The sequence below is a fragment of the Pseudophryne corroboree genome, chromosome 4 (genome assembly GCF_028390025.1).
Source record: "Pseudophryne corroboree isolate aPseCor3 chromosome 4, aPseCor3.hap2, whole genome shotgun sequence".
Taxonomy (NCBI): domain Eukaryota; kingdom Metazoa; phylum Chordata; class Amphibia; order Anura; family Myobatrachidae; genus Pseudophryne; species Pseudophryne corroboree.
The window spans coordinates 15,799,557-15,821,269 of NC_086447.1; the positions used below are offsets into that span (position 1 = coordinate 15,799,557).

At 36.6% G+C, this 21,713-nt stretch overlaps 9 non-coding genes across 9 annotated transcripts; all 9 read right to left on the reverse strand.

Moving 5' to 3' along the window:
• Positions 1-779: 779 nt before the first annotated feature.
• TRNAN-GUU (transfer RNA asparagine (anticodon GUU)) lies at positions 780-853 on the reverse strand. The gene has a single exon. It is a non-coding gene; the product is annotated as a tRNA-Asn (tRNA).
• Positions 854-3,114: 2,261 nt separating this feature from the next.
• Positions 3,115-3,188, reverse strand: TRNAN-GUU (transfer RNA asparagine (anticodon GUU)). Its single transcript has one exon. It is a non-coding gene; the product is annotated as a tRNA-Asn (tRNA).
• A 1,094-nt stretch (positions 3,189-4,282) lies between these two features.
• On the reverse strand, positions 4,283-4,356 carry TRNAN-GUU (transfer RNA asparagine (anticodon GUU)). Its single transcript has one exon. It is a non-coding gene; the product is annotated as a tRNA-Asn (tRNA).
• Positions 4,357-7,783: 3,427 nt separating this feature from the next.
• TRNAN-GUU (transfer RNA asparagine (anticodon GUU)) lies at positions 7,784-7,857 on the reverse strand. Its single transcript has one exon. It is a non-coding gene; the product is annotated as a tRNA-Asn (tRNA).
• A 2,259-nt stretch (positions 7,858-10,116) lies between these two features.
• Positions 10,117-10,190, reverse strand: TRNAN-GUU (transfer RNA asparagine (anticodon GUU)). Its single transcript has one exon. It is a non-coding gene; the product is annotated as a tRNA-Asn (tRNA).
• A 2,260-nt stretch (positions 10,191-12,450) lies between these two features.
• TRNAN-GUU (transfer RNA asparagine (anticodon GUU)) lies at positions 12,451-12,524 on the reverse strand. The gene has a single exon. It is a non-coding gene; the product is annotated as a tRNA-Asn (tRNA).
• Positions 12,525-13,619: 1,095 nt separating this feature from the next.
• TRNAN-GUU (transfer RNA asparagine (anticodon GUU)) lies at positions 13,620-13,693 on the reverse strand. The gene has a single exon. It is a non-coding gene; the product is annotated as a tRNA-Asn (tRNA).
• Positions 13,694-18,904: 5,211 nt separating this feature from the next.
• On the reverse strand, positions 18,905-18,978 carry TRNAN-GUU (transfer RNA asparagine (anticodon GUU)). Its single transcript has one exon. It is a non-coding gene; the product is annotated as a tRNA-Asn (tRNA).
• Positions 18,979-21,237: 2,259 nt separating this feature from the next.
• TRNAN-GUU (transfer RNA asparagine (anticodon GUU)) lies at positions 21,238-21,311 on the reverse strand. Its single transcript has one exon. It is a non-coding gene; the product is annotated as a tRNA-Asn (tRNA).
• Positions 21,312-21,713: the final 402 nt, after the last annotated feature.

Sequence of the window (21,713 nt, forward strand, 5' to 3'; positions counted from 1 at the left end):
TCTTTTATTTTTACTTAAAGTACAATAACTTTTAACATTTTAATTTGTTTTAATAGTATATTGACAGCATTGTTTTCTTTCAGAAATCCACTTAATTTTCTTTACCCTATTACTGAAATGGTAATTGACAAAAACAAGCTACATTGTCACCAGAAGAGCAATGCAAAATGTACAATTGATATTTCAAAATCATCTTTCCATCTTGAATTTCAATGATGCATTGGGGCAACGATTTTGTGAGAAACATCTTCACCCTTAAAGAAAGATTTTCTTAACTTCTTACCTGTGTGCTGATTAGATATCACCTGGTTTTCACATTAAACAGATTCCCACTTGAGAAAGCAGCAAGGATGCAGTGAGGTTTATGTTTCCTGGTGTCAACCTGTATTATTTCAGTGGACATTGTAATGAGGATGCATCTTGCTGCCTTTCCAATGAAGCAAGTTTTAATCAGTAATAGGTGAAAAACCATTCCTACAAAGGTGTTAATCAGAGACTTGGCTTTGTGGACACTTTTCAGAGAGCAAATGTGTTAGCATAAAAATAAAGCCATAAAATGGAGAGCTGATTAATCACTCAATTGGATTTCTCTGCCTGCATAATTTTTTTTCTCTGCAACCCCAATGCTAAATTGTGCTTCCTGTTTTTTATAAAATGACTTAATCAAATATGACTCTGATTGCATCAGAGAAGGCCAGGTACCCTACACCATAAAAGGTGGTTTGCAATTTTGACTTGTCTACTTAAAGATCAGCAAAATTTGATCACAAGGTCAATTACGTCCCTGGGTGGGATTGAACCACCAACCTTTCGGTTAACAGCCGAATGCGCTAACCGATTGCGCCACAGAGACAGCTTGCAAAAGCATGTACTGACAAAGGCTAAAAAGCATTCATCTAGAAAGTTTCCTAGAAAAAGGTTAAAAAGGCAATAATCTGGAGAGTTTTGCAAGATTTTTCTTCCATTGACCAACGAAGAAACACATTGGTACTTTCACATGATGAGTGAGTACTTCAGGATCTCTTACACTTACATGAGCAGCAGAGTGGCGCAGCGGAAGCGTGCTGGGCCCATAACCCATAGGCCGGTGGATCGAAACCATCCTCTGCTATGTGCACTTATTTTTTTGTTAATAAAATTCTTCCAAAACTGGAATTGATATTTTGACTCTTTTATTTTTACTTAAAGTACAATAACTTTTAACATTTTAATTTTTTTTAATAGTATATTGACAGTATTGTTTTCTTTCAGAAATCCACTTAATTTTCTTTACCCTATTACTGAAATGGTAATTGACAAAAACAAGCTACATTGTCACCAGAAGAGCAATGCAAAATGTACAATTGATATTTCAAAATCATCTTTCCATCTTGAATTTCAATGATGCATTGGGGCAACGATTTTGTGAGAAACATCTTCACCCTTAAAGAAAGATTTTCTTAACTTCTTACCTGTGTGCTGATTAGATATCACCTGGTTTTCACATTAAACAGATTCCCACTTGAGAAAGCAGCAAGGATGCAGTGAGGTTTATGTTTCCTGGTGTCAACCTGTATTATTTCAGTGGACATTGTAATGAGCATGCATCTTGCTGCCTTTCCAATGAAGCAAGTTTTAATCAGTAATAGGTGAAAAACCATTCCTACAAAGGTGTTAATCAGAGACTTGGCTTTGTGGACACTTTTCAGAGAGCAAATGTGTTAGCATAAAAATAAAGCCATAAAATGGAGAGCTGATTAATCACTCAATTGGATTTCTCTGCCTGCATATTTTTTTTTCTCTGCAACCCCATGCTAAATTGTGCTTCCTGTTTTTTATAAAATGACTTAATCAAATCTGACTCTGATTGCATCAGAGAAGGCCAGGTACCCTACACTATAAGAGGTGGTTTGAAATTTTGACTTGTCTACTTAAAGATCAGCAAAATTTGATCACAAGGTCAATTACGTCCCTGGGTGGTATTGAAACACCAGCCTTTCGGTTAACAGCCGAATGCGCTAACCGATTGCACCACAGAGACAACTTGCAAAAGCATGTACTAACAAAGGCTAAAAAGCATTCATCTAGAAAGTTTCCTAGAAAAAGGTTAAAAAGGCAATAATCTGGACAGTTTTGCAAGATTTTTCTTCCATTGACCAACGAAGAAACACATTGGTACTTTCACATGATGAGTGAGTACTTCAGGATCTCTGACACTTACGTGGGCAGCAGAGTAGCGCAGCGGAAGCGTGCTGGGCCCATAATCCAGAGGTCGTTGGATCGAAACCATCCTCTGCTATGAGCACTTATTTTTTTGTTAATTAAATTCTTCCAAAACTGGAATTGATATTTTGACTATTTTATTTTTACTTAAAGTACAATAACTTTTAACATTTTAATTTTTTTTAATAGTATATTGACAGTATTGTTTTCTTTCAGAAATCCACTTAATTTTCTTTACCCTATTACTGAAATGGTAATTGACAAAAACAAGCTACATTGTCACCAGAAGAGCAATGCAAAATGTACAATTGATATTTCAAAATCATCTTTCCAGCTTGAATTTCAATGATGCATTGGGGCAACGATTTTGTGAGAAACATCTTCACCCTTAAAGAAAGATTTTCTTAACTTCTTACCTGTGTGCTGATTAGATATCACCTGGTTTTCACATTAAACAGATTCACACTTGAGAAAGCAGCAAGGATGCAGTGAGGTTTATGTTTCCTGGTGTCAACCTGTATTATTTCAGTGCACATTGTAATGAGGATGCATCTTGCTGCCTTTCCAATGAAGCAAGTTTTAATCAGTAATAGGTGAAAAACCATTCCTACAAAGGTGTTAATCAGAGACTTGGCTTTGTGGACACTTTTCAGAGAGCAAATGTGTTAGCATAAAAATAAAGCCATAAAATGGAGAGCTGATTAATCACTCAATTGGATTTCTCTGCCTGCATAATTTTTTTTCTCTGCAACCCCAATGCTAAATTGTGCTTCCTGTTTTTTATAAAATGACTTAATCAAATATGACTCTGATTGCATCAGAGAAGGCCAGGTACCCTACACCATAAAAGGTGGTTTGCAATTTTGACTTGTCTACTTAAAGATCAGCAAAATTTGATCACAAGGCCAATTACGTCCCTGGGTGGGATTGAACCACCAACCTTTCGGTTAACAGCCGAATGCGCTAACCGATTGCGCCACAGAGACAGCTTGCAAAAGCATGTACTGACAAAGGCTAAAAAGCATTCATCTAGAAAGTTTCCTAGAAAAAGGTTAAAAAGGCAATAATCTGGAGAGTTTTGCAAGATTTTTCTTCCATTGACCAACGAAGAAACACATTGGTACTTTCACATGATGAGTGAGTACTTCAGGATCTCTTACACTTACATGAGCAGCAGAGTGGCGCAGCGGAAGCGTGCTGGGCCCATAACCCAGAGGCCGGTGGATCGAAACCATCCTCTGCTATGTGCACTTATTTTTTTGTTAATTAAATTCTTCCAAAACTGGAATTGATATTTTGACTCTTTTATTTTTACTTAAAGTACAATAACTTTTAACATTTTAATTTGTTTTAATAGTATATTGACAGCATTGTTTTCTTTCAGAAATCCACTTAATTTTCTTTACCCTATTACTGAAATGGTAATTGACAAAAACAAGCTACATTGTCACCAGAAGAGCAATGCAAAATGTACAATTGATATTTCAAAATCATCTTTCCATCTTGAATTTCAATGATGCATTGGGGCAACGATTTTGTGAGAAACATCTTCACCCTTAAAGAAAGATTTTCTTAACTTCTTACCTGTGTGCTGATTAGATATCACCTGGTTTTCACATTAAACAGATTCCCACTTGAGAAAGCAGCAAGGATGCAGTGAGGTTTATGTTTCCTGGTGTCAACCTGTATTATTTCAGTGGACATTGTAATGAGGATGCATCTTGCTGCCTTTCCAATGAAGCAAGTTTTAATCAGTAATAGGTGAAAAACCATTCCTACAAAGGTGTTAATCAGAGACTTGGCTTTGTGGACACTTTTCAGAGAGCAAATGTGTTAGCATAAAAATAAAGCCATAAAATGGAGAGCTGATTAATCACTCAATTGGATTTCTCTGCCTGCATAATTTTTTTTCTCTGCAACCCCAATGCTAAATTGTGCTTCCTGTTTTTTATAAAATGACTTAATCAAATATGACTCTGATTGCATCAGAGAAGGCCAGGTACCCTACACCATAAAAGGTGGTTTGCAATTTTGACTTGTCTACTTAAAGATCAGCAAAATTTGATCACAACGTCAATTACGTCCCTGGGTGGGATTGAACCACCAACCTTTCGGTTAACAGCCGAATGCGCTAACCGATTGCGCCACAGAGACAGCTTGCAAAAGCATGTACTGACAAAGGCTAAAAAGCATTCATCTAGAAAGTTTCCTAGAAAAAGGTTAAAAAGGCAATAATCTGGAGAGTTTTGCAAGATTTTTCTTCCATTGACCAACGAAGAAACACATTGGTACTTTCACATGATGAGTGAGTACTTCAGGATCTCTTACACTTACATGAGCAGCAGAGTGGCGCAGCGGAAGCGTGCTGGGCCCATAACCCAGAGGCCGGTGGATCGAAACCATCCTCTGCTATGTGCACTTATTTTTTTGTTAATTAAATTCTTCCAAAACTGGAATTGATATTTTGACTCTTTTATTTTTACTTAAAGTACAATAACTTTTAACATTTTAATTTTTTTTAATAGTATATTGACAGTATTGTTTTCTTTCAGAAATCCACTTAATTTTCTTTACCCTATTACTGAAATGGTAATTGACAAAAACAAGCTACATTGTCACCAGAAGAGCAATGCAAAATGTACAATTGATATTTCAAAATCATCTTTCCATCTTGAATTTCAATGATGCATTGGGGCAACGATTTTGTGAGAAACATCTTCACCCTTAAAGAAAGATTTTCTTAACTTCTTACCTGTGTGCTGATTAGATATCACCTGGTTTTCACATTAAACAGATTCCCACTTGAGAAAGCAGCAAGGATGCAGTGAGGTTTATGTTTCCTGGTGTCAACCTGTATTATTTCAGTGGACATTGTAATGAGCATGCATCTTGCTGCCTTTCCAATGAAGCAAGTTTTAATCAGTAATAGGTGAAAAACCATTCCTACAAAGGTGTTAATCAGAGACTTGGCTTTGTGGACACTTTTCAGAGAGCAAATGTGTTAGCATAAAAATAAAGCCATAAAATGGAGAGCTGATTAATCACTCAATTGGATTTCTCTGCCTGCATATTTTTTTTTCTCTGCAACCCCATGCTAAATTGTGCTTCCTGTTTTTTATAAAATGACTTAATCAAATCTGACTCTGATTGCATCAGAGAAGGCCAGGTACCCTACACTATAAGAGGTGGTTTGAAATTTTGACTTGTCTACTTAAAGATCAGCAAAATTTGATCACAAGGTCAATTACGTCCCTGGGTGGTATTGAAACACCAGCCTTTCGGTTAACAGCCGAATGCGCTAACCGATTGCACCACAGAGACAACTTGCAAAAGCATGTACTAACAAAGGCTAAAAAGCATTCATCTAGAAAGTTTCCTAGAAAAAGGTTAAAAAGGCAATAATCTGGACAGTTTTGCAAGATTTTTCTTCCATTGACCAACGAAGAAACACATTGGTACTTTCACATGATGAGTGAGTACTTCAGGATCTCTGACACTTACGTGGGCAGCAGAGTAGCGCAGCGGAAGCGTGCTGGGCCCATAATCCTGAGGTCGTTGGATCGAAACCATCCTCTGCTATGAGCACTTATTTTTTTGTTAATTAAATTCTTCCAAAACTGGAATTGATATTTTGACTATTTTATTTTTACTTAAAGTACAATAACTTTTAACATTTTAATTTTTTTTAATAGTATATTGACAGTATTGTTTTCTTTCAGAAATCCACTTAATTTTCTTTACCCTATTACTGAAATGGTAATTGACAAAAACAAGCTACATTGTCACCAGAAGAGCAATGCAAAATGTACAATTGATATTTCAAAATCATCTTTCCAGCTTGAATTTCAATGATGCATTGGGGCAACGATTTTGTGAGAAACATCTTCACCCTTAAAGAAAGATTTTCTTAACTTCTTACCTGTGTGCTGATTAGATATCACCTGGTTTTCACATTAAACAGATTCACACTTGAGAAAGCAGCAAGGATGCAGTGAGGTTTATGTTTCCTGGTGTCAAACTGTATTATTTCAGTGGACATTGTAATGAGGATGCATCTTGCTGCCTTTCCAATGAAGCAAGTTTTAATCAGTAATAGGTGAAAAACCATTCCTACAAAGGTGTTAATCAGAGACTTGCCTTTGTGGACACTTTTCAGAGAGCAAATGTGTTAGCATAAAAATAAAGCCATAAAATGGAGAGCTGATTAATCACTCAATTGGATTTCTCTGCCTGCATATTTTTTTTTCTCTGCAACCCCATGCTAAATTGTGCTTCCTGTTTTTTATAAAATGACTTAATCAAATCTGACTCTGATTGCATCAGAGAAGGCCAGGTACCCTACACTATAAGAGGTGGTTTGAAATTTTGACTTGTCTACTTAAAGATCAGCAAAATTTGATCACAAGGTCAATTACGTCCCTGGGTGGTATTGAAACACCAGCCTTTCGGTTAACAGCCGAATGCGCTAACCAATTGCACCACAGAGACAACTTGCAAAAGCATGTACTAACAAAGGCTAAAAAGCATTCATCTAGAAAGTTTCCTAGAAAAAGGTTAAAAAGGCAATAATCTGGAGAGTTTTGCAAGATTTTTCTTCCATTGACCAACGAAGAAACACATTGGTACTTTCACATGATGAGTGAGTACTTCAGGATCTCTGACACTTACGTGGGCAGCAGAGTAGCGCAGCGGAAGTGTGCTGGGCCCATAATCCAGAAGTCGTTGGATCAAAGCCATCCTCTGCTATGAGCACTTATTTTTTTGTTAATTAAATTCTTCCAAAACTGGAATTGATATTTTGACTCTTTTATTTTTACTTAAAGTACAATAACTTTTAACATTTTAATTTGTTTTAATAGTATATTGACAGCATTGTTTTCTTTCAGAAATCCACTTAATTTTCTTTACCCTATTACTGAAATGGTAATTGACAAAAACAAGCTACATTGTCACCAGAAGAGCAATGCAAAATGTACAATTGATATTTCAAAATCATCTTTCCAGCTTGAATTTCAATGATGCATTGGGGCAACGATTTTGTGAGAAACATCTTCACCCTTAAAGAAAGATTTTCTTAACTTCTTACCTGTGTGCTCATTAGATATCACCTGGTTTTCACATTAAACAGATTCCCACTTGAGAAAGCAGCAAGGATGCAGTGAGGTTTATGTTTCCTGGTGTCAACCTGTATTATTTCAGTGGACATTGTAATGAGGATGCATCTTGCTGCCTTTCCAATGAAGCAAGTTTTAATCAGTAATAGGTGAAAAACCATTCCTACAAAGGTGTTAATCAGAGACTTGGCTTTGTGGACACTTTTCAGAGAGCAAATGTGTTAGCATAAAAATAAAGCCATAAAATGGAGAGCTGATTAATCACTCAATTGGATTTCTCTGCCTGCATAATTTTTTTTCTCTGCAACCCCATGCTAAATTGTGCTTCCTGTTTTTTATAAAATGACTTAATCAAATCTGACTCTGATTGCATCAGAGAAGGCCAGGTACCCTACACTATAACAGGTGGTTTGAAATTTTGACTTGTCTACTTAAAGATCACAAAAATTTGATCACAAGGTCAATTACGTCCCTGGGTGGGATTGAACCACCAACCTTTCGGTTAACAGCCGAATGCACTAACCGATTGCGCCACAGAGACAGCTTGCAAAAGCATGTGCTGACAAAGGCTAAAAAGCATTCATCTAGAAAGTTTCCTAGAAAAAGGTTAAAAAGGCAATAATCTGGAGAGTTTTGCAAGATTTTTCTTCCATTGACCAACGAAGAAACACATTGGTACTTTCACATGATGAGTGAGTACTTCAGGATCTCTGACACTTATGTGAGCAGCAGAGTGGCGCAGCGGAAGCGTGCTGGGCCCATAACCCAGAGGTCGGTGGATCGAAACCATCCTCTGCTATGTGCACTTATTTTTTTGTTAATTAAATTCTTCCAAAACTGGAATTGATATTTTGACTCTTTTATTTTTACTTAAAGTACAATAACTTTTAACATTTTAATTTGTTTTAATAGTATATTGACAGCATTGTTTTCTTTCAGAAATCCACTTAATTTTCTTTACCCTATTACTGAAATGGTAATTGACAAAAACAAGCTACATTGTCACCAGAAGAGCAATGCAAAATGTACAATTGATATTTCAAAATCATCTTTCCATCTTGAATTTCAATGATGCATTGGGGCAACGATTTTGTGAGAAACATCTTCACCCTTAAAGAAAGATTTTCTTAACTTCTTACCTGTGTGCTGATTAGATATCACCTGGTTTTCACATTAAACAGATTCACACTTGAGAAAGCAGCAAGGATGCAGTGAGGTTTATGTTTCCTGGTGTCAAACTGTATTATTTCAGTGGACATTGTAATGAGGATGCATCTTGCTGCCTTTCCAATGAAGCAAGTTTTAATCAGTAATAGGTGAAAAACCATTCCTACAAAGGTGTTAATCAGAGACTTGCCTTTGTGGACACTTTTCAGAGAGCAAATGTGTTAGCATAAAAATAAAGCCATAAAATGGAGAGCTGATTAATCACTCAATTGGATTTCTCTGCCTGCATATTTTTTTTCTCTGCAACCCCATGCTAAATTGTGCTTCCTGTTTTTTATAAAATGACTTAATCAAATCTGACTCTGATTGCATCAGAGAAGGCCAGGTACCCTACACTATAAGAGGTGGTTTGAAATTTTGACTTGTCTACTTAAAGATCAGCAAAATTTGATCACAAGGTCAATTACGTCCCTGGGTGGTATTGAAACACCAGCCTTTCGGTTAACAGCCGAATGCGCTAACCAATTGCACCACAGAGACAACTTGCAAAAGCATGTACTAACAAAGGCTAAAAAGCATTCATCTAGAAAGTTTCCTAGAAAAAGGTTAAAAAGGCAATAATCTGGAGAGTTTTGCAAGATTTTTCTTCCATTGACCAACGAAGAAACACATTGGTACTTTCACATGATGAGTGAGTACTTCAGGATCTCTGACACTTACATGGGCAGCAGAGTAGCGCAGCGGAAGTGTGCTGGGCCCATAATCCAGAGGTCGTTGGATCAAAACCAATCTCTGCTATGAGCACTTATTTTTTTGTTAATTAAATTCTTCCAAAACTGGAATTGATATTTTGACTCTTTTATTTTTACTTAAAGTACAATAACTTTTAACATTTTAATTTGTTTTAATAGTATATTGACAGCATTGTTTTCTTTCAGAAATCCACTTAATTTTCTTTACCCTATTACTGAAATGGTAATTGACAAAAACAAGCTACATTGTCACCAGAAGAGCAATGCAAAATGTACAATTGATATTTCAAAATCATCTTTCCATCTTGAATTTCAATGATGCATTGGGGCAACGATTTTGTGAGAAACATCTTCACCCTTAAAGAAAGATTTTCTTAACTTCTTACCTGTGTGCTGATTAGATATCACCTGGTTTTCACATTAAACAGATTCCCACTTGAGAAAGCAGCAAGGATGCAGTGAGGTTTATGTTTCCTGGTGTCAACCTGTATTATTTCAGTGGACATTGTAATGAGGATGCATCTTGCTGCCTTTCCAATGAAGCAAGTTTTAATCAGTAATAGGTGAAAAACCATTCCTACAAAGGTGTTAATCAGAGACTTGGCTTTGTGGACACTTTTCAGAGAGCAAATGTGATAGCATAAAAATAAAGCCATAAAATGGAGAGCTGATTAATCACTCAATTGGATTTCTCTGCCTGCATAATTTTTTTTCTCTGCATCCCCATGCTAAATTGTGCTTCCTGTTTTTTATAAAATGACTTAATCAAATCTGACTCTGATTGCATCAGAGAAGGCCAGGTACCCTACACTATAATAGGTGGTTTGAAATTTTGACTTGTCTACTTAAAGATCACCAAAATTTGATCACAAGGTCAATTACGTCCCTGGGTGGGATTGAACCACCAACCTTTCGGTTAACAGCCGAATGCGCTAACCGATTGCGCTACAGAGACAGCTTGCAAAAGCATGTGCTGACAAAGGCTAAAAAGCATTCATCTAGAAAGTTTCCTAGAAAAAGGTTAAAAGGGCAATAATCTGGAGAGTTTTGCAAGATTTTTCTTCCATTGACCAACGAAGAAACACATTGGTACTTTCACATGATGAGTGAGTACTTCAGGATCTCTGACACTTATGTGAGCAGCAGAGTGGCGCAGCGGAAGCGTCCTGGGCCCATAACCCAGAGGTCGGTGGATCGAAACCATCCTCTGCTATGTGCACTTATTTTTTTGTTAATTAAATTCTTCCAAAACTGGAATTGATATTTTGACTCTTTTATTTTTACTTAAAGTACAATAACTTTTAACATTTTAATTTGTTTTAATAGTATATTGACAGCATTGTTTTCTTTCAGAAATCCACTTAATTTTCTTTACCCTATTACTGAAATGGTAATTGACAAAAACAAGCTACATTGTCACCAGAAGAGCAATGCAAAATGTACAATTGATATTTCAAAATCATCTTTCCATCTTGAATTTCAATGATGCATTGGGGCAACGATTTTTTGAGAAACATCTTCACCCTTAAAGAAAGATTTTCTTAACTTCTTACCTGTGTGCTGATTAGATATCACCTGGTTTTCCCATTAAACAGATTCCCACTTGAGAAAGCAGCAAGGATGCAGTGAGGTTTATGTTTCCTGGTGTCAACCTGTATTATTTCAGTGGACATTGTAATGAGGATGCATCTTGCTGCCTTTCCAATGAAGCAAGTTTTAATCAGTAATAGGTGAAAAACCATTCCTACAAAGGTGTTAATCAGAGACTTGCCTTTGTGGACACTTTTCAGAGAGCAAATGTGTTAGCATAAAAATAAAGCCATAAAATGGAGAGCTGATTAATCACTCAATTGGATTTCTCTGCCTGCATCATTTTTTTTCTCTGCAACCCCATGCTAAATTGTGCTTCCTGTTTTTTATAAAATGACTTAATCAAATCTGACTCTGATTGCATCAGAGAAGGCCAGGTACCCTACACTATAAGAGGTGGTTTGAAATTTTGACTTGTCTACTTAAAGATCAGCAAAATTTGATCACAAGGTCAATTACGTCCCTGGGTGGTATTGAAACACCAGCCTTTCGGTTAACAGCCGAATGCGCTAACCGATTGCACCACAGAGACAACTTGCAAAAGCATGTACTAACAAAGGCTAAAAAGCATTCATCTAGAAAGTTTCCTAGAAAAAGGTTAAAAAGGCAATAATCTGGACAGTTTTGCAAGATTTTTCTTCCATTGACCAACGAAGAAACACATTGGTACTTTCACATGATGAGTGAGTACTTCAGGATCTCTGACACTTACGTGGGCAGCAGAGTAGCGCAGCGGAAGTGTGCTGGGCCCATAATCCAGAGGTCGTTGGATCGAAACCATCCTCTGCTATGAGCACTTATTTTTTTGTTAATTAAATTCTTCCAAAACTGGAATTGATATTTTGACTCTTTTATTTTTACTTAAAGTACAATAACTTTTAACATTTTAATTTGTTTTAATAGTATATTGACAGCATTGTTTTCTTTCAGAAATCCACTTAATTTTCTTTACCCTATTACTGAAATGGTAATTGACAAAAACAAGCTACATTGTCACCAGAAGAGCAATGCAAAATGTACAATTGATATTTCAAAATCATCTTTCCAGCTTGAATTTCAATGATGCATTGGGGCAACGATTTTGTGAGAAACATCTTCACCCTTAAAGAAAGATTTTCTTAACTTCTTACCTGTGTGCTGATTAGATATCACCTGGTTTTCACATTAAACAGATTCCCACTTGAGAAAGCAGCAAGGATGCAGTGAGGTTTATGTTTCCTGGTGTCAACCTGTATTATTTCAGTGGACATTGTAATGAGGATGCATCTTGCTGCCTTTCCAATGAAGCAAGTTTTAATCAGTAATAGGTGAAAAACCATTCCTACAAAGGTGTTAATCAGATACTTGGCTTTGTGGACACTTTTCAGAGAGCAAATGTGTTAGCATAAAAATAAAGCCATAAAATGGAGAGCTGATTAATCACTCAATTGGATTTCTCTGCCTGCATAATTTTTTTTCTCTGCAACCCCATGCTAAATTGTGCTTCCTGTTTTTTATAAAATGACTTAATCAAATCTGACTCTGATTGCATCAGAGAAGGCCAGGTACCCTACACTATAACAGGTGGTTTGAAATTTTGACTTGTCTACTTAAAGATCACCAAAGTTTGATCACAAGGTCAATTACGTCCCTGGGTGGGATTGAACCACCAACCTTTCGGTTAACAGCCGAATGCGCTAACCGATTGCGCCACAGAGACAGCTTGCAAAAGCATGTGCTGACAAAGGCTAAAAAGCATTCATCTAGAAAGTTTCCTAGAAAAAGGTTACAAAGGCAATAATCTGGAGAGTTTTGCAAGATTTTTCTTCCATTGACCAACGAAGAAACACATTGGTACTTTCACATGATGAGTGAGTACTTCAGGATCTCTGACACTTACATGAGCAGCAGAGTGGCGCAGCGGAAGCGTGCTGGGCCCATAACCCAGAGGTCGGTGGATCGAAACCATCCTCTGCTATGTGCATTTATTTTTTTTTGTTAATAAAATTCTTCCAAAACTGGAATTGATATTTTGACTCTTTTATTTTTACTTAAAGTACAATAACTTTTAACATTTTAATTTGTTTTAATAGTATATTGACAGCATTGTTTTCTTTCAGAAATCCACTTAATTTTCTTTACCCTATTACTGAAATGGTAATTGACAAAAACAAGCTACATTGTCACCAGAAGAGCAATGCAAAATGTACAATTGATATTTCAAAATCATCTTTCCATCTTGAATTTCAATGATGCATTGGGGCAACGATTTTGTGAGAAACATCTTCACCCTTAAAGAAAGATTTTCTTAACTTCTTACCTGTGTGCTGATTAGATATCACCTGGTTTTCACATTAAACAGATTCCCACTTGAGAAAGCAGCAAGGATGCAGTGAGGTTTATGTTTCCTGGTGTCAACCTGTATTATTTCAGTGGACATTGTAATGAGGATGCATCTTGCTGCCTTTCCAATGATGCAAGTTTTAATCAGTAATAGGTGAAAAACCATTCCTACAAAGGTGTTAATCAGAGACTTGGCTTTGTGGACACTTTTCAGAGAGCAAATGTGTTAGCATAAAAATAAAGCCATAAAATGGAGAGCTGATTAATCACTCAATTGGATTTCTCTGCCTGCATCATTTTTTTTCTCTGCAACCCCATGCTAAATTGTGCTTCCTGTTTTTTATAAAATGACTTAATCAAATCTGACTCTGATTGCATCAGAGAAGGCCAGGTACCCTACACTATAAGAGGTGGTTTGAAATTTTGACTTGTCTACTTAAAGATCAGCAAAATTTGATCATAAGGTCAATTACGTCCCTGGGTGGGATTGAACCACCAACCTTTCGGTTAACAGCCGAATGCGCTAACCGATTGCGCCACAGAGACAGATTGCAAAAGCATGTGCTGACAAAGGCTAAAAAGCATTCATCTAGAAAGTTTCCTAGAAAAAGGTTAAAAAGGCAATAATCTGGAGAGTTTTGCAAGATTTTTCTTCCATTGACCAACGAAGAAACACATTGGTACTTTCACATGATGAGTGAGTACTTCAGGATCTCCGACACTTACATGAGCAGCAGAGTGGCGCAGTGGAAGCGTGCTGGGCCCATAACCGAGAGGTCGGTGGATCGAAACCATCCTCTGCTATGTGCACTTATTTTTTTGTTAATTAAATTCTTCCAAAACTGGAATTGATATTTTGACTCTTTTATTTTTACTTAAAGTACAATAACTTTTAACATTTTAATTTGTTTTAATAGTATATTGACAGCATTGTTTTCTTTCAGAAATCCACTTAATTTTCTTTACCCTATTACTGAAATGGTAATTGACAAAAACAAGCTACATTGTCACCAGAAGAGCAATGCAAAATGTACAATTGATATTTCAAAATCATCTTTCCATCTTGAATTTCAATGATGCATTGGGGCAACGATTTTTTGAGAAACATCTTCACCCTTAAAGAAAGATTTTCTTAACTTCTTACCTGTGTGCTGATTAGATATCACCTGGTTTTCCCATTAAACAGATTCCCACTTGAGAAAGCAGCAAGGATGCAGTGAGGTTTATGTTTCCTGGTGTCAACCTGTATTATTTCAGTGGACATTGTAATGAGGATGCATCTTGCTGCCTTTCCAATGAAGCAAGTTTTAATCAGTAATAGGTGAAAAACCATTCCTACAAAGGTGTTAATCAGAGACTTGCCTTTGTGGACACTTTTCAGAGAGCAAATGTGTTAGCATAAAAATAAAGCCATAAAATGGAGAGCTGATTAATCACTCAATTGGATTTCTCTGCCTGCATATATTTTTTTCTCTGCAACCCCATGCTAAATTGTGCTTCCTGTTTTTTATAAAATGACTTAATCAAATCTGACTCTGATTGCATCAGAGAAGGCCAGGTACCCTACACTATAAGAGGTGGTTTGAAATTTTGACTTGTCTACTTAAAGATCAGCAAAATTTGATCACAAGGTCAATTACGTCCCTGGGTGGTATTGAAACACCAGCCTTTCGGTTAACAGCCGAATGCGCTAACCGATTGCACCACAGAGACAACTTGCAAAAGCATGTACTAACAAAGGCTAAAAAGCATTCATCTAGAAAGTTTCCTAGAAAAAGGTTAAAAAGGCAATAATCTGGACAGTTTTGCAAGATTTTTCTTCCATTGACCAACGAAGAAACACATTGGTACTTTCACATGATGAGTGAGTACTTCAGGATCTCTGACACTTACGTGGGCAGCAGAGTAGCGCAGCGGAAGTGTGCTGGGCCCATAATCCAGAGGTCGTTGGATCGAAACCATCCTCTGCTATGAGCACTTATTTTTTTGTTAATTAAATTCTTCCAAAACTGGAATTGATATTTTGACTCTTTTATTTTTACTTAAAGTACAATAACTTTTAACATTTTAATTTGTTTTAATAGTATATTGACAGCATTGTTTTCTTTCAGAAATCCACTTAATTTTCTTTACCCTATTACTGAAATGGTAATTGACAAAAACAAGCTACATTGTCACCAGAAGAGCAATGCAAAATGTACAATTGATATTTCAAAATCATCTTTCCAGCTTGAATTTCAATGATGCATTGGGGCAACGATTTTGTGAGAAACATCTTCACCCTTAAAGAAAGATTTTCTTAACTTCTTACCTGTGTGCTGATTAGATATCACCTGGTTTTCACATTAAACAGATTCCCACTTGAGAAAGCAGCAAGGATGCAGTGAGGTTTATGTTTCCTGGTGTCAACCTGTATTATTTCAGTGGACATTGTAATGAGGATGCATCTTGCTGCCTTTCCAATGAAGCAAGTTTTAATCAGTAATAGGTGAAAAACCATTCCTACAAAGGTGTTAATCAGAGACTTGGCTTTGTGGACACTTTTCAAAGAGCAAATGTGTTAGCATAAAAATAAAGCCATAAAATGGAGAGCTGATTAATCACTCAATTGGATTTCTCTGCCTGCATAATTTTTTTTCTCTGCAACCCCATGCTAAATTGTGCTTCCTGTTTTTTATAAAATGACTTAATCAAATCTGACTCTGATTGCATCAGAGAAGGCCAGGTACCCTACACTATAAGAGGTGGTTTGAAATTTTGACTTGTCTACTTAAAGATCACCAAAATTTGATCACACGGTCAATAACATCCCTGGGTGGGATTGAACCACCAACCTTTAGGTTAACAGCTGAATGCACTTACCGATTGCGCCACAGAGACAGCTTGCAAAAGCATGTACTGACAAAGGCTAAAAAGCATTCCTCTAGAAAGTTTCCTAGAAAAAGGTTAAAAAGGCAATAATCTGGAGAGTTTTGCAAGATTTTTCTTCCATTGACCAACGAAGAAACACATTGGTACTTTCACATGATGAGTGAGTACTTCAGGATCTCTGACACTAACATGAGCAGCAGAGTGGCGCAGCGGAAGCGTGCTGGGCCCATAACCCAGAGGTCGATGGATTGAAACCATCCTCTGCTATGTGCACTTATTTTTTTGTTAATTAAATTCTTCCAAAACTGGGATTGATATTTTGACTCTTTTATTTTTACTTAAAGTACAATAACTTTTAACATTTTAATTTGTTTTAATAGTATATTGACAGCATTGTTTTCTTTCAGAAATCCACTTAATTTTCTTTACCCTATTACTGAAATGGTAATTGACAAAAACAAGCTACATTGTCACCAGAAGAGCAATGCAAAATGTACAATTGATATTTCAAAATCATCTTTCCAGCTTGAATTTCAATGATGCATTGGGGCAAAGATTTTGTGAGAAACATCTTCACCCTTAAAGAAAGATTTTCTTAACTTCTTACCTGTGTGCTGATTAGATATCACCTGGTTTTCACATTAAACAGATTCCCACTTGAGAAAGCAGCAAGGATGCAGTGAGGTTTATGTTTCCTGGTGTCAACCTGTATTATTTCAGTGGACATTGTAATGAGGATGCATCTTGCTGCCTTTCCAATGAAGCAAGTTTTAATCAGTAATAGGTGAAAAACCATTCCTACAAAGGTGTTAATCAGAGACTTGGCTTTGTGGACACTTTTCAAAGAGCAAATGTGTTAGCATAAAAATAAAGCCATAAAATGGAGAGCTGATTAATCACTCAATTGGATTTCTCTGCCTGCATAATTTTTTTTTCTCTGCAACCCCATGCTAAATTGTGCTTCCTGTTTCTTATAAAATGACTTAATCAAATCTGACTGCATCAGAGAAGGCCAGGTACCCTACACTATAAGAGGTGGTTTGAAATTTTGACTTATCTACTTAAAGATCACCACAATTTGATCACACGGTCAATAACATCCCTGGGTGGGATTGAACCACCAACCTTTAGGTTAACAGCCGAATGCGCTTACCGATTGCGCCACAGAGACAGCTTGCAAAAGCATGTACTGACAAAGGCTAAAAAGCATTCATCTAGAAAGTTTCCTAGAAAAAGGTTAAAAAGGCAATAATCTGGAGAGTTTTGCAAGATTTTTCTTCCATTGTCCAACGAAGAAACACATTGGTACTTTCACATGATGAGTGAGTACTTCAGGATCTCTGACACTAATGAGGATGCATCTTGCTGCCTTTCCAATGAAGCAAGTTTTAATCAGTAATAGGTGAAAAACCATTCCTACAAAGGTGTTAATCAGAGACTTGGCTTTGTGGACACTTTTCAGAGAGCAAATGTGTTAGCATAAAAATAAAGCCATAAAATGGAGAGCTGATTAATTACTCAATTGGATTTCTCTGCCTGCATAATTTTTTTTCTCTGCAACCCCATGCTAAATTGTGCTTCCTGTTTTTTATAAAATGACTTAATCAAATATGACTCTGATTGCATCAGAGAAGGCCAGGTACCCTACACTATAAGAGGTGGTTTGAAATTTTGACTTGTCTACTTAAAGATCACCAAAATTTAATCACAAGGTCAATTACGTCCCTTGGTGGGATTGAATCACCAACCTTTTGGTAAACAGCTGAATGCGCTAACCGATAGCGCCACAGAGACAGCTTGCAATAGCATGTACTGACAAAGGCTAAAAAGCATTCATCTAGAAAGTTTCCTAGAAAAAGGTTAAAAAGGCAATAATCTGGAGAGTTTTGCAAGATTTTTCTTCCATTGACCAACGAAGAAACACATTGGTACTTTCACATGATGAGTGAGTACTTCAGGATCTCTGACACTTACATGAGCAGCAGAGTGGCGCAGCGGAAGCGTGCTGGGCCCATAACCAAGAGGTCGGTGGATCGAAACCATCCTCTGCTATGTGCATTTATTTTTTTGTTAATAAAATTCTTCCAAAACTGGAATTGATATTTTGACTCTTTTATTTTTACTTAAAGTACAATAACTTTTAACATTTTAATTTGTTTTAATAGTATAATGACCGCATTGTTTTCTTTCAGAAATCCACTTAATTTTCTTTACCCTATTACTGAAATGGTAATTGACAAAAACAAGCTACATTGTCACCAGAAGAGCAATGCAAAATGTACAATTGATATTTCAAAATCATCTTTCCAGCTTGAATTTCAATGATGCATTGGGGCAACGATTTTGTGAGAAACATCTTCACCCTTAAAGAAAGATTTTCTTAACTTCTTACCTGTGTGCTGATTAGATATCACCTGGTTTTCACATTAAACAGATTCCCACTTGAGAAAGCAGCAAGGATGCAGTGAGGTTTATGTTTCCTGGTGTCAAACCGTATTATTTCAGTGGACATTGTAATGAGGATGCATCTTGCTGTCTTTCCAATGAAGCAAGTTTTAATCAGTAATAGGTGAAAAACCATTCCTACAAAGGTGTTAATCAGAGACTTGCCTTTGTGGACACTTTTCAGAGAGCAAATGTGTTAGCATAAAAATAAAGCCATAAAATGGAGAGCTGATTAATCACTCAATTGGATTTCTCTTCCTGCATATTTTTTTTCTCTGCAACCCTATGCTAAATTGTGCTTCCTGTTTTTTATAAAATGACTTAATCAAATCTGACTCTGATTGCATCAGAGAAGGCCAGGTACCCTACACTATAAGAGGTGGTTTGAAATTTTGACTTGTCTACTTAAAGATCACCACAATTTGATCACAAGGTCAATTACGTCCCTGGGTGGTATTGAACCACCAGCCTTTCGGTTAACAGCCGAATGCGCTAACCGATTGCACCACAGAGACAACTTGCAAAAGCATGTACTAACAAAGGCTAAAAAGCATTCATCTAGAAAGTTTCCTAGAAAAAGGTTAAAAAGGCAATAATCTGGAGAGTTTTGCAAGATTTTTCTTCCATTGACCAACGAAGAAACACATTGGTACTTTCACATGATGAGTGAGTACTTCAGGATCTCTGACACTTATGCGAGCAGCAGAGTGGCACAGCGGAAGCGTGCTGGGCCCATAACCCAGAGGTCGGTGGATCGAAACCATCCTCTGCTATGTCCACTTATTTTTTTGTTAATTAAATTCTTCCAAAACTGGAATTGATATTTTGACTCTTTTATTTTTACTTAAAGTACAATAACTTTTAACATTTTAATTTGTTTTAATAGTATATTGACAGCATTGTTTTCTTTCAGAAATCCACTTAATTTTCTTTACCCTATTACTGAAATGGTAATTGACAAAAACAAGCTACATTGTCACCAGAAGAGCAATGCAAAATGTACAATTGATATTTCAAAATCATCTTTCCATCTTGAATTTCAATGATGCATTGGGGCAACGATTTTGTGAGAAACATCTTCACCCTTAAAGAAAGATTATCTTAACTTCTTACCTGTGTGCTGATTAGATATCACCTGGTTTTCACATTAAACAGATTCCCACTTGAGAAAGCAGCAAGGATGCAGTGAGGTTTATGTTTCCTGGTGTCAACCTGTATTATTTCAGTGGACATTGTAATGAGGATGCATCTTGCTGCCTTTCCAATGAAGCAAGTTTTAATCAGTAATAGGTGAAAAACCATTCCTACAAAGGTGTTAATCAGAGACTTGGCTTTGTGGACACTTTTCAGAGAGCAAATGTGTTAGCATAAAAATAAAGCCATAAAATGGAGAGCTGATTAATCACTCAATTGGATTTCTCTGCCTGCATCATTTTTTTCTCTGCAACTCCATGCTAAATTGTGCTTCCTGTTTTTTATAAAATGACTTAATCAAATCTGACTCTGATTGCATCAGAGAAGGCCAGGTACCCTACACTATAAGAGGTGGTTTGAAATTTTGACTTGTCTACTTAAAGATCACCAAAATTTGATCACAAGGTCAATTACGTCCCTGGGTGGGATTGACCCACCAACCTTTCGGTTAACAGCCGAATGCGCTAACCGATTGCGCCACAGAGACAGATTGCAAAAGCATGTGCTGACAAAGGCTAAAAAGCATTCATCTAGAAAGTTTTCTAGAAAAAGGTTAAAAAGGCAATAATCTGGAGAGTTTTGCAAGATTTTTCTTCCATTGACCAACGAAGAAACACATTGGTACTTTCACATGATGAGTGAGTACTTCAGGATCTCTGACACTTACATGAGCAGCAGAGTGGTGCAGTGGAAGCGCGCTGGGCCCATAACCGAGAGGTCGGTGGATCGAAACCATCCTCTGCTATGTGCACTTATTTTTTTGTTAATTAAATTCTTCCAAAACTGGAATTGATATTTTGACTCTTTTATTTTTACTTAAAGTACAATAACTTTTAACATTTTAATTTGTTTTAATAGTATATTGACAGCATTGTTTTCTTTCAGAAATCCACTTAATTTTCTTTACCCTATTACTGAAATGGTAATTGACATAAACAAGCTACATTGTCACCAGAAGAGCAATGCAAAATGTACAATTGATATTTCAAAATCATCTTTCCATATTGAATTTCAATGATGCATTGGGGCAACGATTTTGTGAGAAACATCTTCACCCTTAAAGAAAGATTATCTTAACTTCTAACCTGTGTGCTGATTAGATATCACCTGGTTTTCACATTAAACAGATTCCCACTTGAGAAAGCAGCAAGGATGCAGTGAGGTTTATGTTTCCTGGTGTCAACCTGTATTATTTCAGTGGACATTGTAATGAGGATGCATCTTGCTGCCTTTCCAATGAAGCAAGTTTTAATCAGTAATAGGTGAAAAACCATTCCTACAAAGGTGTTAATCAGAGACTTGGCTTTGTGGACACTTTTCAGAGAGCAAATGTGTTAGCATAAAAATAAAGCCATAAAATGGAGAGCTGATTAATCACTCAATTGGATTTCTCTGCCTGCATCATTTTTTTTCTCTGCAACCCCATGCTAAATTGTGCTTCCTGTTTTTTATAAAATGACTTAATCAAATCTGACTCTGATTGCATCAGAGAAGGCCAGGTACCCTACACTATAAGAGGTGGTTTGAAATTTTGACTTGTCTACTTAAAGATCACCAAAATTTGATCACAAGGTCAATTACGTCCCTGGGTGGGATTGAACCACCAACCTTTCGGTTAACAGCCGAATGCGCTAACCAATTGCGCCACAGAGACAGATTGCAAAAGCATGTGCTGACAAAGGCTAAAAAGCATTCATCTAGAAAGTTTCCTAGAAAAAGGTTAAAAAGGCAATAATCTGGAGAGTTTTGCAAGATTTTTCTTCCATTGACCAACGAAGAAACACATTGGTACTTTCACATGATGAGTGAGTACTTCAGGATCTCTGACACTTACATGAGCAGCAGAGTGGTGCAGTGGAAGCGTGCTGGGCCCATAACCGAGAGGTCGGTGGATCGAAACCATCCTCTGCTATGTGCACTTATTTTTTTGTTAATTAAATTCTTCCAAAACTGGAATTGATATTTTGACTCTTTTATTTTTACTTAAAGTACAATAACTTTTAACATTTTAATTTGTTTTAATAGTATATTGACAGCATTGTTTTCTTTCAGAAAT